General features: G+C 35.4%; 23 non-coding genes across 23 annotated transcripts; 8 read left to right on the forward strand and 15 right to left on the reverse strand.

Moving 5' to 3' along the window:
• Positions 1-106: 106 nt before the first annotated feature.
• On the reverse strand, positions 107-179 carry Trnak-uuu (transfer RNA lysine (anticodon UUU)). Its single transcript has one exon. It is a non-coding gene; the product is annotated as a tRNA-Lys (tRNA).
• Positions 180-618: 439 nt separating this feature from the next.
• Positions 619-690, forward strand: Trnam-cau (transfer RNA methionine (anticodon CAU)). Its single transcript has one exon. It is a non-coding gene; the product is annotated as a tRNA-Met (tRNA).
• Positions 691-1198: 508 nt separating this feature from the next.
• On the reverse strand, positions 1199-1271 carry Trnak-uuu (transfer RNA lysine (anticodon UUU)). Its single transcript has one exon. It is a non-coding gene; the product is annotated as a tRNA-Lys (tRNA).
• Positions 1272-1637: 366 nt separating this feature from the next.
• Trnak-uuu (transfer RNA lysine (anticodon UUU)) lies at positions 1638-1710 on the reverse strand. Its single transcript has one exon. It is a non-coding gene; the product is annotated as a tRNA-Lys (tRNA).
• Positions 1711-2149: 439 nt separating this feature from the next.
• Trnam-cau (transfer RNA methionine (anticodon CAU)) lies at positions 2150-2221 on the forward strand. Its single transcript has one exon. It is a non-coding gene; the product is annotated as a tRNA-Met (tRNA).
• A 508-nt stretch (positions 2222-2729) lies between these two features.
• On the reverse strand, positions 2730-2802 carry Trnak-uuu (transfer RNA lysine (anticodon UUU)). The gene has a single exon. It is a non-coding gene; the product is annotated as a tRNA-Lys (tRNA).
• A 366-nt stretch (positions 2803-3168) lies between these two features.
• On the reverse strand, positions 3169-3241 carry Trnak-uuu (transfer RNA lysine (anticodon UUU)). Its single transcript has one exon. It is a non-coding gene; the product is annotated as a tRNA-Lys (tRNA).
• A 439-nt stretch (positions 3242-3680) lies between these two features.
• Positions 3681-3752, forward strand: Trnam-cau (transfer RNA methionine (anticodon CAU)). Its single transcript has one exon. It is a non-coding gene; the product is annotated as a tRNA-Met (tRNA).
• A 508-nt stretch (positions 3753-4260) lies between these two features.
• On the reverse strand, positions 4261-4333 carry Trnak-uuu (transfer RNA lysine (anticodon UUU)). The gene has a single exon. It is a non-coding gene; the product is annotated as a tRNA-Lys (tRNA).
• Positions 4334-4699: 366 nt separating this feature from the next.
• Trnak-uuu (transfer RNA lysine (anticodon UUU)) lies at positions 4700-4772 on the reverse strand. Its single transcript has one exon. It is a non-coding gene; the product is annotated as a tRNA-Lys (tRNA).
• Positions 4773-5211: 439 nt separating this feature from the next.
• On the forward strand, positions 5212-5283 carry Trnam-cau (transfer RNA methionine (anticodon CAU)). Its single transcript has one exon. It is a non-coding gene; the product is annotated as a tRNA-Met (tRNA).
• A 508-nt stretch (positions 5284-5791) lies between these two features.
• Trnak-uuu (transfer RNA lysine (anticodon UUU)) lies at positions 5792-5864 on the reverse strand. The gene has a single exon. It is a non-coding gene; the product is annotated as a tRNA-Lys (tRNA).
• A 366-nt stretch (positions 5865-6230) lies between these two features.
• Trnak-uuu (transfer RNA lysine (anticodon UUU)) lies at positions 6231-6303 on the reverse strand. Its single transcript has one exon. It is a non-coding gene; the product is annotated as a tRNA-Lys (tRNA).
• A 439-nt stretch (positions 6304-6742) lies between these two features.
• Trnam-cau (transfer RNA methionine (anticodon CAU)) lies at positions 6743-6814 on the forward strand. The gene has a single exon. It is a non-coding gene; the product is annotated as a tRNA-Met (tRNA).
• Positions 6815-7322: 508 nt separating this feature from the next.
• Positions 7323-7395, reverse strand: Trnak-uuu (transfer RNA lysine (anticodon UUU)). Its single transcript has one exon. It is a non-coding gene; the product is annotated as a tRNA-Lys (tRNA).
• Positions 7396-7761: 366 nt separating this feature from the next.
• Positions 7762-7834, reverse strand: Trnak-uuu (transfer RNA lysine (anticodon UUU)). Its single transcript has one exon. It is a non-coding gene; the product is annotated as a tRNA-Lys (tRNA).
• A 439-nt stretch (positions 7835-8273) lies between these two features.
• Trnam-cau (transfer RNA methionine (anticodon CAU)) lies at positions 8274-8345 on the forward strand. Its single transcript has one exon. It is a non-coding gene; the product is annotated as a tRNA-Met (tRNA).
• A 508-nt stretch (positions 8346-8853) lies between these two features.
• Positions 8854-8926, reverse strand: Trnak-uuu (transfer RNA lysine (anticodon UUU)). Its single transcript has one exon. It is a non-coding gene; the product is annotated as a tRNA-Lys (tRNA).
• Positions 8927-9292: 366 nt separating this feature from the next.
• Positions 9293-9365, reverse strand: Trnak-uuu (transfer RNA lysine (anticodon UUU)). Its single transcript has one exon. It is a non-coding gene; the product is annotated as a tRNA-Lys (tRNA).
• Positions 9366-9804: 439 nt separating this feature from the next.
• Trnam-cau (transfer RNA methionine (anticodon CAU)) lies at positions 9805-9876 on the forward strand. The gene has a single exon. It is a non-coding gene; the product is annotated as a tRNA-Met (tRNA).
• Positions 9877-11042: 1166 nt separating this feature from the next.
• Positions 11043-11115, reverse strand: Trnak-uuu (transfer RNA lysine (anticodon UUU)). Its single transcript has one exon. It is a non-coding gene; the product is annotated as a tRNA-Lys (tRNA).
• Positions 11116-11554: 439 nt separating this feature from the next.
• On the forward strand, positions 11555-11626 carry Trnam-cau (transfer RNA methionine (anticodon CAU)). The gene has a single exon. It is a non-coding gene; the product is annotated as a tRNA-Met (tRNA).
• A 1166-nt stretch (positions 11627-12792) lies between these two features.
• Trnak-uuu (transfer RNA lysine (anticodon UUU)) lies at positions 12793-12865 on the reverse strand. The gene has a single exon. It is a non-coding gene; the product is annotated as a tRNA-Lys (tRNA).
• Positions 12866-13063: the final 198 nt, after the last annotated feature.

Consider the following 13063-nt stretch of genomic DNA (forward strand, 5'->3'; position numbering starts at 1 on the left):
AGAGTCGTTCAAACTTAGGTATAGGAACCACACATATAACATGTATAAACAAATGATGTCTAGAGCAGAAATGATCAATCCACCTCAAAGGAGCAAAAATTACAATCGCCCACGTAGGGACTCGAACCCTAGACCCTCAGATTAAAAGTCTGATGCTCTACCGACTGAGCTACGCAGGCTGACGATATTGACTGGAAAACAATATAGTTTATACCTTTCATTTAGCATATAAATAATGTACGGTACAACTTCGTTAACAGAGTCAATCCAAATTTATATAGAAATTTTAAGACAGAGCAACTTAATTAGAACTGTTCTGCTCTCCACTTGCTTTATGCTATAGACTTCTTATCACTTATACTAAGTTTTCACTATATGTACACAAGGAAATCCCTTAATTGCTATTATTATTCTGGGAAACGTACGTAAGTTTGCCTAGCCGGAAACAAAGAACACTAAATCAAACTTCTCTTGGTTAAAATTTGCAGATCAAGTACTTAACATTCGTGAAAAAAAAAGTCTTGAAGATTTTGGTTTTTAGCGGGGATATCGTTTTCTGATGCAATGCTTGTGATTGGTTGCACTCTATATAGTTAAAAGTCATAACTGTATCTCATGAGCAGAGTGGCGCAGTGGAAGCGTGCTGGGCCCATAACCCAGAGGTCCGTGGATCGAAACCACGCTCTGCTAATAATTTTTTCTCATTGACGAAAATCTTTTTTGAGGTGACTGTCAGAAAATGATGACAAACGATAATAAAGTCAAAATAAAGTTGATTGAAAAACTCTATCCAGAAAAATCAACTAATTCAGTATGAAAAATTTCATACGTATGTCATTAAAGTTGGTGAAATCCCTCAACATGCTCAATGTGTAAACGTTTGAATCCTCAAAATACTCATTTATGCAACTATAAGATATATGTGCTACTCATTAATCAACAAAAGTTTAAACAAACCAGATAACGAATCATGCATACCTATTCGAACGTTCGAAAATCAATCCTCATATTGATGATATATCAGTCCACATATTATATTAACATGATTAACCAAAATTTCGTCACGGAAAGAGGCGGCGGAGATCATGCTGTCGTTTTCTTTGACGTTTTTCATGTTTTGCAAATAAAACTTGTTTTCGAATCTATCCATAACAAGAACACAGAGTACTAAAACAATAAAGTTTGCAAAAAATACAGCCGCCCACGTAGGGACTCGAACCCTAGACCCTCAGATTAAAAGTCTGATGCTCTACCGACTGAGCTACGCAGGCTACATAGAGAACTCTCTCAAATTTTGCACATTTATAATTAACAGTTTCTCTCAAAACTTTTTGTTATACCACATAATAGTTGTTATAAAAGACCAGATTTATTTTACAAGTCTACCTAAGACGATTCTATTGTTTTATTTGACCCGTTTGCATCGAAATTAAAAGAAAATCAAAACTTATGATCGATGCTTTTCTATATAAATACCATGCAGCTGTGTCCATCGTCAGCTGCTACTAAAATTGCAATCAGACGACATTTTAGAGTCGTTCAAACTTAGGTATAGGAACCACACATATAACATGTATAAACAAATGATGTCTAGAGCAGAAATGATCAATCCACCTCAAAGGAGCAAAAATTACAATCGCCCACGTAGGGACTCGAACCCTAGACCCTCAGATTAAAAGTCTGATGCTCTACCGACTGAGCTACGCAGGCTGACGATATTGACTGGAAAACAATATAGTTTATACCTTTCATTTAGCATATAAATAATGTACGGTACAACTTCGTTAACAGAGTCAATCCAAATTTATATAGAAATTTTAAGACAGAGCAACTTAATTAGAACTGTTCTGCTCTCCACTTGCTTTATGCTATAGACTTCTTATCACTTATACTAAGTTTTCACTATATGTACACAAGGAAATCCCTTAATTGCTATTATTATTCTGGGAAACGTACGTAAGTTTGCCTAGCCGGAAACAAAGAACACTAAATCAAACTTCTCTTGGTTAAAATTTGCAGATCAAGTACTTAACATTCGTGAAAAAAAAAGTCTTGAAGATTTTGGTTTTTAGCGGGGATATCGTTTTCTGATGCAATGCTTGTGATTGGTTGCACTCTATATAGTTAAAAGTCATAACTGTATCTCATGAGCAGAGTGGCGCAGTGGAAGCGTGCTGGGCCCATAACCCAGAGGTCCGTGGATCGAAACCACGCTCTGCTAATAATTTTTTCTCATTGACGAAAATCTTTTTTGAGGTGACTGTCAGAAAATGATGACAAACGATAATAAAGTCAAAATAAAGTTGATTGAAAAACTCTATCCAGAAAAATCAACTAATTCAGTATGAAAAATTTCATACGTATGTCATTAAAGTTGGTGAAATCCCTCAACATGCTCAATGTGTAAACGTTTGAATCCTCAAAATACTCATTTATGCAACTATAAGATATATGTGCTACTCATTAATCAACAAAAGTTTAAACAAACCAGATAACGAATCATGCATACCTATTCGAACGTTCGAAAATCAATCCTCATATTGATGATATATCAGTCCACATATTATATTAACATGATTAACCAAAATTTCGTCACGGAAAGAGGCGGCGGAGATCATGCTGTCGTTTTCTTTGACGTTTTTCATGTTTTGCAAATAAAACTTGTTTTCGAATCTATCCATAACAAGAACACAGAGTACTAAAACAATAAAGTTTGCAAAAAATACAGCCGCCCACGTAGGGACTCGAACCCTAGACCCTCAGATTAAAAGTCTGATGCTCTACCGACTGAGCTACGCAGGCTACATAGAGAACTCTCTCAAATTTTGCACATTTATAATTAACAGTTTCTCTCAAAACTTTTTGTTATACCACATAATAGTTGTTATAAAAGACCAGATTTATTTTACAAGTCTACCTAAGACGATTCTATTGTTTTATTTGACCCGTTTGCATCGAAATTAAAAGAAAATCAAAACTTATGATCGATGCTTTTCTATATAAATACCATGCAGCTGTGTCCATCGTCAGCTGCTACTAAAATTGCAATCAGACGACATTTTAGAGTCGTTCAAACTTAGGTATAGGAACCACACATATAACATGTATAAACAAATGATGTCTAGAGCAGAAATGATCAATCCACCTCAAAGGAGCAAAAATTACAATCGCCCACGTAGGGACTCGAACCCTAGACCCTCAGATTAAAAGTCTGATGCTCTACCGACTGAGCTACGCAGGCTGACGATATTGACTGGAAAACAATATAGTTTATACCTTTCATTTAGCATATAAATAATGTACGGTACAACTTCGTTAACAGAGTCAATCCAAATTTATATAGAAATTTTAAGACAGAGCAACTTAATTAGAACTGTTCTGCTCTCCACTTGCTTTATGCTATAGACTTCTTATCACTTATACTAAGTTTTCACTATATGTACACAAGGAAATCCCTTAATTGCTATTATTATTCTGGGAAACGTACGTAAGTTTGCCTAGCCGGAAACAAAGAACACTAAATCAAACTTCTCTTGGTTAAAATTTGCAGATCAAGTACTTAACATTCGTGAAAAAAAAAGTCTTGAAGATTTTGGTTTTTAGCGGGGATATCGTTTTCTGATGCAATGCTTGTGATTGGTTGCACTCTATATAGTTAAAAGTCATAACTGTATCTCATGAGCAGAGTGGCGCAGTGGAAGCGTGCTGGGCCCATAACCCAGAGGTCCGTGGATCGAAACCACGCTCTGCTAATAATTTTTTCTCATTGACGAAAATCTTTTTTGAGGTGACTGTCAGAAAATGATGACAAACGATAATAAAGTCAAAATAAAGTTGATTGAAAAACTCTATCCAGAAAAATCAACTAATTCAGTATGAAAAATTTCATACGTATGTCATTAAAGTTGGTGAAATCCCTCAACATGCTCAATGTGTAAACGTTTGAATCCTCAAAATACTCATTTATGCAACTATAAGATATATGTGCTACTCATTAATCAACAAAAGTTTAAACAAACCAGATAACGAATCATGCATACCTATTCGAACGTTCGAAAATCAATCCTCATATTGATGATATATCAGTCCACATATTATATTAACATGATTAACCAAAATTTCGTCACGGAAAGAGGCGGCGGAGATCATGCTGTCGTTTTCTTTGACGTTTTTCATGTTTTGCAAATAAAACTTGTTTTCGAATCTATCCATAACAAGAACACAGAGTACTAAAACAATAAAGTTTGCAAAAAATACAGCCGCCCACGTAGGGACTCGAACCCTAGACCCTCAGATTAAAAGTCTGATGCTCTACCGACTGAGCTACGCAGGCTACATAGAGAACTCTCTCAAATTTTGCACATTTATAATTAACAGTTTCTCTCAAAACTTTTTGTTATACCACATAATAGTTGTTATAAAAGACCAGATTTATTTTACAAGTCTACCTAAGACGATTCTATTGTTTTATTTGACCCGTTTGCATCGAAATTAAAAGAAAATCAAAACTTATGATCGATGCTTTTCTATATAAATACCATGCAGCTGTGTCCATCGTCAGCTGCTACTAAAATTGCAATCAGACGACATTTTAGAGTCGTTCAAACTTAGGTATAGGAACCACACATATAACATGTATAAACAAATGATGTCTAGAGCAGAAATGATCAATCCACCTCAAAGGAGCAAAAATTACAATCGCCCACGTAGGGACTCGAACCCTAGACCCTCAGATTAAAAGTCTGATGCTCTACCGACTGAGCTACGCAGGCTGACGATATTGACTGGAAAACAATATAGTTTATACCTTTCATTTAGCATATAAATAATGTACGGTACAACTTCGTTAACAGAGTCAATCCAAATTTATATAGAAATTTTAAGACAGAGCAACTTAATTAGAACTGTTCTGCTCTCCACTTGCTTTATGCTATAGACTTCTTATCACTTATACTAAGTTTTCACTATATGTACACAAGGAAATCCCTTAATTGCTATTATTATTCTGGGAAACGTACGTAAGTTTGCCTAGCCGGAAACAAAGAACACTAAATCAAACTTCTCTTGGTTAAAATTTGCAGATCAAGTACTTAACATTCGTGAAAAAAAAAGTCTTGAAGATTTTGGTTTTTAGCGGGGATATCGTTTTCTGATGCAATGCTTGTGATTGGTTGCACTCTATATAGTTAAAAGTCATAACTGTATCTCATGAGCAGAGTGGCGCAGTGGAAGCGTGCTGGGCCCATAACCCAGAGGTCCGTGGATCGAAACCACGCTCTGCTAATAATTTTTTCTCATTGACGAAAATCTTTTTTGAGGTGACTGTCAGAAAATGATGACAAACGATAATAAAGTCAAAATAAAGTTGATTGAAAAACTCTATCCAGAAAAATCAACTAATTCAGTATGAAAAGTTTCATACGTATGTCATTAAAGTTGGTGAAATCCCTCAACATGCTCAATGTGTAAACGTTTGAATCCTCAAAATACTCATTTATGCAACTATAAGATATATGTGCTACTCATTAATCAACAAAAGTTTAAACAAACCAGATAACGAATCATGCATACCTATTCGAACGTTCGAAAATCAATCCTCATATTGATGATATATCAGTCCACATATTATATTAACATGATTAACCAAAATTTCGTCACGGAAAGAGGCGGCGGAGATCATGCTGTCGTTTTCTTTGACGTTTTTCATGTTTTGCAAATAAAACTTGTTTTCGAATCTATCCATAACAAGAACACAGAGTACTAAAACAATAAAGTTTGCAAAAAATACAGCCGCCCACGTAGGGACTCGAACCCTAGACCCTCAGATTAAAAGTCTGATGCTCTACCGACTGAGCTACGCAGGCTACATAGAGAACTCTCTCAAATTTTGCACATTTATAATTAACAGTTTCTCTCAAAACTTTTTGTTATACCACATAATAGTTGTTATAAAAGACCAGATTTATTTTACAAGTCTACCTAAGACGATTCTATTGTTTTATTTGACCCGTTTGCATCGAAATTAAAAGAAAATCAAAACTTATGATCGATGCTTTTCTATATAAATACCATGCAGCTGTGTCCATCGTCAGCTGCTACTAAAATTGCAATCAGACGACATTTTAGAGTCGTTCAAACTTAGGTATAGGAACCACACATATAACATGTATAAACAAATGATGTCTAGAGCAGAAATGATCAATCCACCTCAAAGGAGCAAAAATTACAATCGCCCACGTAGGGACTCGAACCCTAGACCCTCAGATTAAAAGTCTGATGCTCTACCGACTGAGCTACGCAGGCTGACGATATTGACTGGAAAACAATATAGTTTATACCTTTCATTTAGCATATAAATAATGTACGGTACAACTTCGTTAACAGAGTCAATCCAAATTTATATAGAAATTTTAAGACAGAGCAACTTAATTAGAACTGTTCTGCTCTCCACTTGCTTTATGCTATAGACTTCTTATCACTTATACTAAGTTTTCACTATATGTACACAAGGAAATCCCTTAATTGCTATTATTATTCTGGGAAACGTACGTAAGTTTGCCTAGCCGGAAACAAAGAACACTAAATCAAACTTCTCTTGGTTAAAATTTGCAGATCAAGTACTTAACATTCGTGAAAAAAAAAGTCTTGAAGATTTTGGTTTTTAGCGGGGATATCGTTTTCTGATGCAATGCTTGTGATTGGTTGCACTCTATATAGTTAAAAGTCATAACTGTATCTCATGAGCAGAGTGGCGCAGTGGAAGCGTGCTGGGCCCATAACCCAGAGGTCCGTGGATCGAAACCACGCTCTGCTAATAATTTTTTCTCATTGACGAAAATCTTTTTTGAGGTGACTGTCAGAAAATGATGACAAACGATAATAAAGTCAAAATAAAGTTGATTGAAAAACTCTATCCAGAAAAATCAACTAATTCAGTATGAAAAATTTCATACGTATGTCATTAAAGTTGGTGAAATCCCTCAACATGCTCAATGTGTAAACGTTTGAATCCTCAAAATACTCATTTATGCAACTATAAGATATATGTGCTACTCATTAATCAACAAAAGTTTAAACAAACCAGATAACGAATCATGCATACCTATTCGAACGTTCGAAAATCAATCCTCATATTGATGATATATCAGTCCACATATTATATTAACATGATTAACCAAAATTTCGTCACGGAAAGAGGCGGCGGAGATCATGCTGTCGTTTTCTTTGACGTTTTTCATGTTTTGCAAATAAAACTTGTTTTCGAATCTATCCATAACAAGAACACAGAGTACTAAAACAATAAAGTTTGCAAAAAATACAGCCGCCCACGTAGGGACTCGAACCCTAGACCCTCAGATTAAAAGTCTGATGCTCTACCGACTGAGCTACGCAGGCTACATAGAGAACTCTCTCAAATTTTGCACATTTATAATTAACAGTTTCTCTCAAAACTTTTTGTTATACCACATAATAGTTGTTATAAAAGACCAGATTTATTTTACAAGTCTACCTAAGACGATTCTATTGTTTTATTTGACCCGTTTGCATCGAAATTAAAAGAAAATCAAAACTTATGATCGATGCTTTTCTATATAAATACCATGCAGCTGTGTCCATCGTCAGCTGCTACTAAAATTGCAATCAGACGACATTTTAGAGTCGTTCAAACTTAGGTATAGGAACCACACATATAACATGTATAAACAAATGATGTCTAGAGCAGAAATGATCAATCCACCTCAAAGGAGCAAAAATTACAATCGCCCACGTAGGGACTCGAACCCTAGACCCTCAGATTAAAAGTCTGATGCTCTACCGACTGAGCTACGCAGGCTGACGATATTGACTGGAAAACAATATAGTTTATACCTTTCATTTAGCATATAAATAATGTACGGTACAACTTCGTTAACAGAGTCAATCCAAATTTATATAGAAATTTTAAGACAGAGCAACTTAATTAGAACTGTTCTGCTCTCCACTTGCTTTATGCTATAGACTTCTTATCACTTATACTAAGTTTTCACTATATGTACACAAGGAAATCCCTTAATTGCTATTATTATTCTGGGAAACGTACGTAAGTTTGCCTAGCCGGAAACAAAGAACACTAAATCAAACTTCTCTTGGTTAAAATTTGCAGATCAAGTACTTAACATTCGTGAAAAAAAAAGTCTTGAAGATTTTGGTTTTTAGCGGGGATATCGTTTTCTGATGCAATGCTTGTGATTGGTTGCACTCTATATAGTTAAAAGTCATAACTGTATCTCATGAGCAGAGTGGCGCAGTGGAAGCGTGCTGGGCCCATAACCCAGAGGTCCGTGGATCGAAACCACGCTCTGCTAATAATTTTTTCTCATTGACGAAAATCTTTTTTGAGGTGACTGTCAGAAAATGATGACAAACGATAATAAAGTCAAAATAAAGTTGATTGAAAAACTCTATCCAGAAAAATCAACTAATTCAGTATGAAAAATTTCATACGTATGTCATTAAAGTTGGTGAAATCCCTCAACATGCTCAATGTGTAAACGTTTGAATCCTCAAAATACTCATTTATGCAACTATAAGATATATGTGCTACTCATTAATCAACAAAAGTTTAAACAAACCAGATAACGAATCATGCATACCTATTCGAACGTTCGAAAATCAATCCTCATATTGATGATATATCAGTCCACATATTATATTAACATGATTAACCAAAATTTCGTCACGGAAAGAGGCGGCGGAGATCATGCTGTCGTTTTCTTTGACGTTTTTCATGTTTTGCAAATAAAACTTGTTTTCGAATCTATCCATAACAAGAACACAGAGTACTAAAACAATAAAGTTTGCAAAAAATACAGCCGCCCACGTAGGGACTCGAACCCTAGACCCTCAGATTAAAAGTCTGATGCTCTACCGACTGAGCTACGCAGGCTACATAGAGAACTCTCTCAAATTTTGCACATTTATAATTAACAGTTTCTCTCAAAACTTTTTGTTATACCACATAATAGTTGTTATAAAAGACCAGATTTATTTTACAAGTCTACCTAAGACGATTCTATTGTTTTATTTGACCCGTTTGCATCGAAATTAAAAGAAAATCAAAACTTATGATCGATGCTTTTCTATATAAATACCATGCAGCTGTGTCCATCGTCAGCTGCTACTAAAATTGCAATCAGACGACATTTTAGAGTCGTTCAAACTTAGGTATAGGAACCACACATATAACATGTATAAACAAATGATGTCTAGAGCAGAAATGATCAATCCACCTCAAAGGAGCAAAAATTACAATCGCCCACGTAGGGACTCGAACCCTAGACCCTCAGATTAAAAGTCTGATGCTCTACCGACTGAGCTACGCAGGCTGACGATATTGACTGGAAAACAATATAGTTTATACCTTTCATTTAGCATATAAATAATGTACGGTACAACTTCGTTAACAGAGTCAATCCAAATTTATATAGAAATTTTAAGACAGAGCAACTTAATTAGAACTGTTCTGCTCTCCACTTGCTTTATGCTATAGACTTCTTATCACTTATACTAAGTTTTCACTATATGTACACAAGGAAATCCCTTAATTGCTATTATTATTCTGGGAAACGTACGTAAGTTTGCCTAGCCGGAAACAAAGAACACTAAATCAAACTTCTCTTGGTTAAAATTTGCAGATCAAGTACTTAACATTCGTGAAAAAAAAAGTCTTGAAGATTTTGGTTTTTAGCGGGGATATCGTTTTCTGATGCAATGCTTGTGATTGGTTGCACTCTATATAGTTAAAAGTCATAACTGTATCTCATGAGCAGAGTGGCGCAGTGGAAGCGTGCTGGGCCCATAACCCAGAGGTCCGTGGATCGAAACCACGCTCTGCTAATAATTTTTTCTCATTGACGAAAATCTTTTTTGAGGTGACTGTCAGAAAATGATGACAAACGATAATAAAGTCAAAATAAAGTTGATTGAAAAACTCTATCCAGAAAAATCAACTAATTCAGTATGAAAAATTTCATACGTATGTCATTAAAGTTGGTGAAATCCCTCAACATGCTCAATGTGTAAACGTTTGAATCCTCAAAATACTCATTTATGCAACTATAAGATATATGTGCTACTCATTAATCAACAAAAGTTTAAACAAACCAGATAACGAATCATGCATACCTATTCGAACGTTCGAAAATCAATCCTCATATTGATGATATATCAGTCCACATATTATATTAACATGATTAACCAAAATTTCGTCACGGAAAGAGGCGGCGGAGATCATGCTGTCGTTTTCTTTGACGTTTTTCATGTTTTGCAAATAAAACTTGTTTTCGAATCTATCCATAACAAGAACACAGAGTACTAAAACAATAAAGTTTGCAAAAAATACAGCCGCCCACGTAGGGACTCGAACCCTAGACCCTCAGACGGGTGCCGCATGTGGAGCAGGATCTGCTTACCCTTCCGGAGCACCTGAGATCACCCCTAGTTTTTGGTGGGGTTCGTGTTGTTTATTCTTTAGTTTTCTATGTTGTGTCATGTGTACTATTGTTTTTCTGTTTGTCTTTTTCATTTTTAGCCATGGCGTTGTCAGTTTGTTTTAGATTTATGAGTTTGACTGTCCCTTTGGTATCTTTCGTCCCTCTTTTAAAAGTCTGATGCTCTACCGACTGAGCTACGCAGGCTACATAGAGAACTCTCTCAAATTTTGCACATTTATAATTAACAGTTTCTCTCAAAACTTTTTGTTATACCACATAATAGTTGTTATAAAAGACCAGATTTATTTTACAAGTCTACCTAAGACGATTCTATTGTTTTATTTGACCCGTTTGCATCGAAATTAAAAGAAAATCAAAACTTATGATCGATGCTTTTCTATATAAATACCATGCAGCTGTGTCCATCGTCAGCTGCTACTAAAATTGCAATCAGACGACATTTTAGAGTCGTTCAAACTTAGGTATAGGAACCACACATATAACATGTATAAACAAATGATGTCTAGAGCAGAAATGATCAATCCACCTCAAAGGAGCAAAAATTACAATCGCCCACGTAGGGACTCGAACCCTAGACCCTCAGATTAAAAGTCTGATGCTCTACCGACTGAGCTACGCAGGCTGACGATATTGACTGGAAAACAATATAGTTTATACCTTTCATTTAGCATATAAATAATGTACGGTACAACTTCGTTAACAGAGTCAATCCAAATTTATATAGAAATTTTAAGACAGAGCAACTTAATTAGAACTGTTCTGCTCTCCACTTGCTTTATGCTATAGACTTCTTATCACTTATACTAAGTTTTCACTATATGTACACAAGGAAATCCCTTAATTGCTATTATTATTCTGGGAAACGTACGTAAGTTTGCCTAGCCGGAAACAAAGAACACTAAATCAAACTTCTCTTGGTTAAAATTTGCAGATCAAGTACTTAACATTCGTGAAAAAAAAAGTCTTGAAGATTTTGGTTTTTAGCGGGGATATCGTTTTCTGATGCAATGCTTGTGATTGGTTGCACTCTATATAGTTAAAAGTCATAACTGTATCTCATGAGCAGAGTGGCGCAGTGGAAGCGTGCTGGGCCCATAACCCAGAGGTCCGTGGATCGAAACCACGCTCTGCTAATAATTTTTTCTCATTGACGAAAATCTTTTTTGAGGTGACTGTCAGAAAATGATGACAAACGATAATAAAGTCAAAATAAAGTTGATTGAAAAACTCTATCCAGAAAAATCAACTAATTCAGTATGAAAAATTTCATACGTATGTCATTAAAGTTGGTGAAATCCCTCAACATGCTCAATGTGTAAACGTTTGAATCCTCAAAATACTCATTTATGCAACTATAAGATATATGTGCTACTCATTAATCAACAAAAGTTTAAACAAACCAGATAACGAATCATGCATACCTATTCGAACGTTCGAAAATCAATCCTCATATTGATGATATATCAGTCCACATATTATATTAACATGATTAACCAAAATTTCGTCACGGAAAGAGGCGGCGGAGATCATGCTGTCGTTTTCTTTGACGTTTTTCATGTTTTGCAAATAAAACTTGTTTTCGAATCTATCCATAACAAGAACACAGAGTACTAAAACAATAAAGTTTGCAAAAAATACAGCCGCCCACGTAGGGACTCGAACCCTAGACCCTCAGACGGGTGCCGCATGTGGAGCAGGATCTGCTTACCCTTCCGGAGCACCTGAGATCACCCCTAGTTTTTGGTGGGGTTCGTGTTGTTTATTCTTTAGTTTTCTATGTTGTGTCATGTGTACTATTGTTTTTCTGTTTGTCTTTTTCATTTTTAGCCATGGCGTTGTCAGTTTGTTTTAGATTTATGAGTTTGACTGTCCCTTTGGTATCTTTCGTCCCTCTTTTAAAAGTCTGATGCTCTACCGACTGAGCTACGCAGGCTACATAGAGAACTCTCTCAAATTTTGCACATTTATAATTAACAGTTTCTCTCAAAACTTTTTGTTATACCACATAATAGTTGTTATAAAAGACCAGATTTATTTTACAAGTCTACCTAAGACGATTCTATTGTTTTATTTGACCCGTTTGCATCGAAATTAAAAGAAAATCAAAACTTATGATCGATGCTTTTCTATATAAATACCATGCAGCTGTGTCCATCGTCAGCTGCTACTAAAATTGCAATCAGACGACATTTTAGAGTCGTTCAAACTTAGGTATAGGAACCACACATATAACATGTATAAACAAATGATGTCTAGAGCAGAAATGATCAATCCACCTCAAAGGAGCAAAAATTACAATCGCCCACGTAGGGACTCGAACCCTAGACCCTCAGATTAAAAGTCTGATGCTCTACCGACTGAGCTACGCAGGCTGACGATATTGACTGGAAAACAATATAGTTTATACCTTTCATTTAGCATATAAATAATGTACGGTACAACTTCGTTAACAGAGTCAATCCAAATTTATATAGAAATTTTAAGACAGAGCAACTTAATTAGAACTGTTCTGCTCTCCACTTGCTTTATGCTATAGACTTCTTATCACTTATACTAAGTTTTCACTATAT

The sequence above is a fragment of the Mytilus galloprovincialis genome, chromosome 10, assembly GCF_965363235.1.
Source record: "Mytilus galloprovincialis chromosome 10, xbMytGall1.hap1.1, whole genome shotgun sequence".
Classification (NCBI taxonomy): Eukaryota; Metazoa; Mollusca; class Bivalvia; order Mytilida; family Mytilidae; genus Mytilus; species Mytilus galloprovincialis.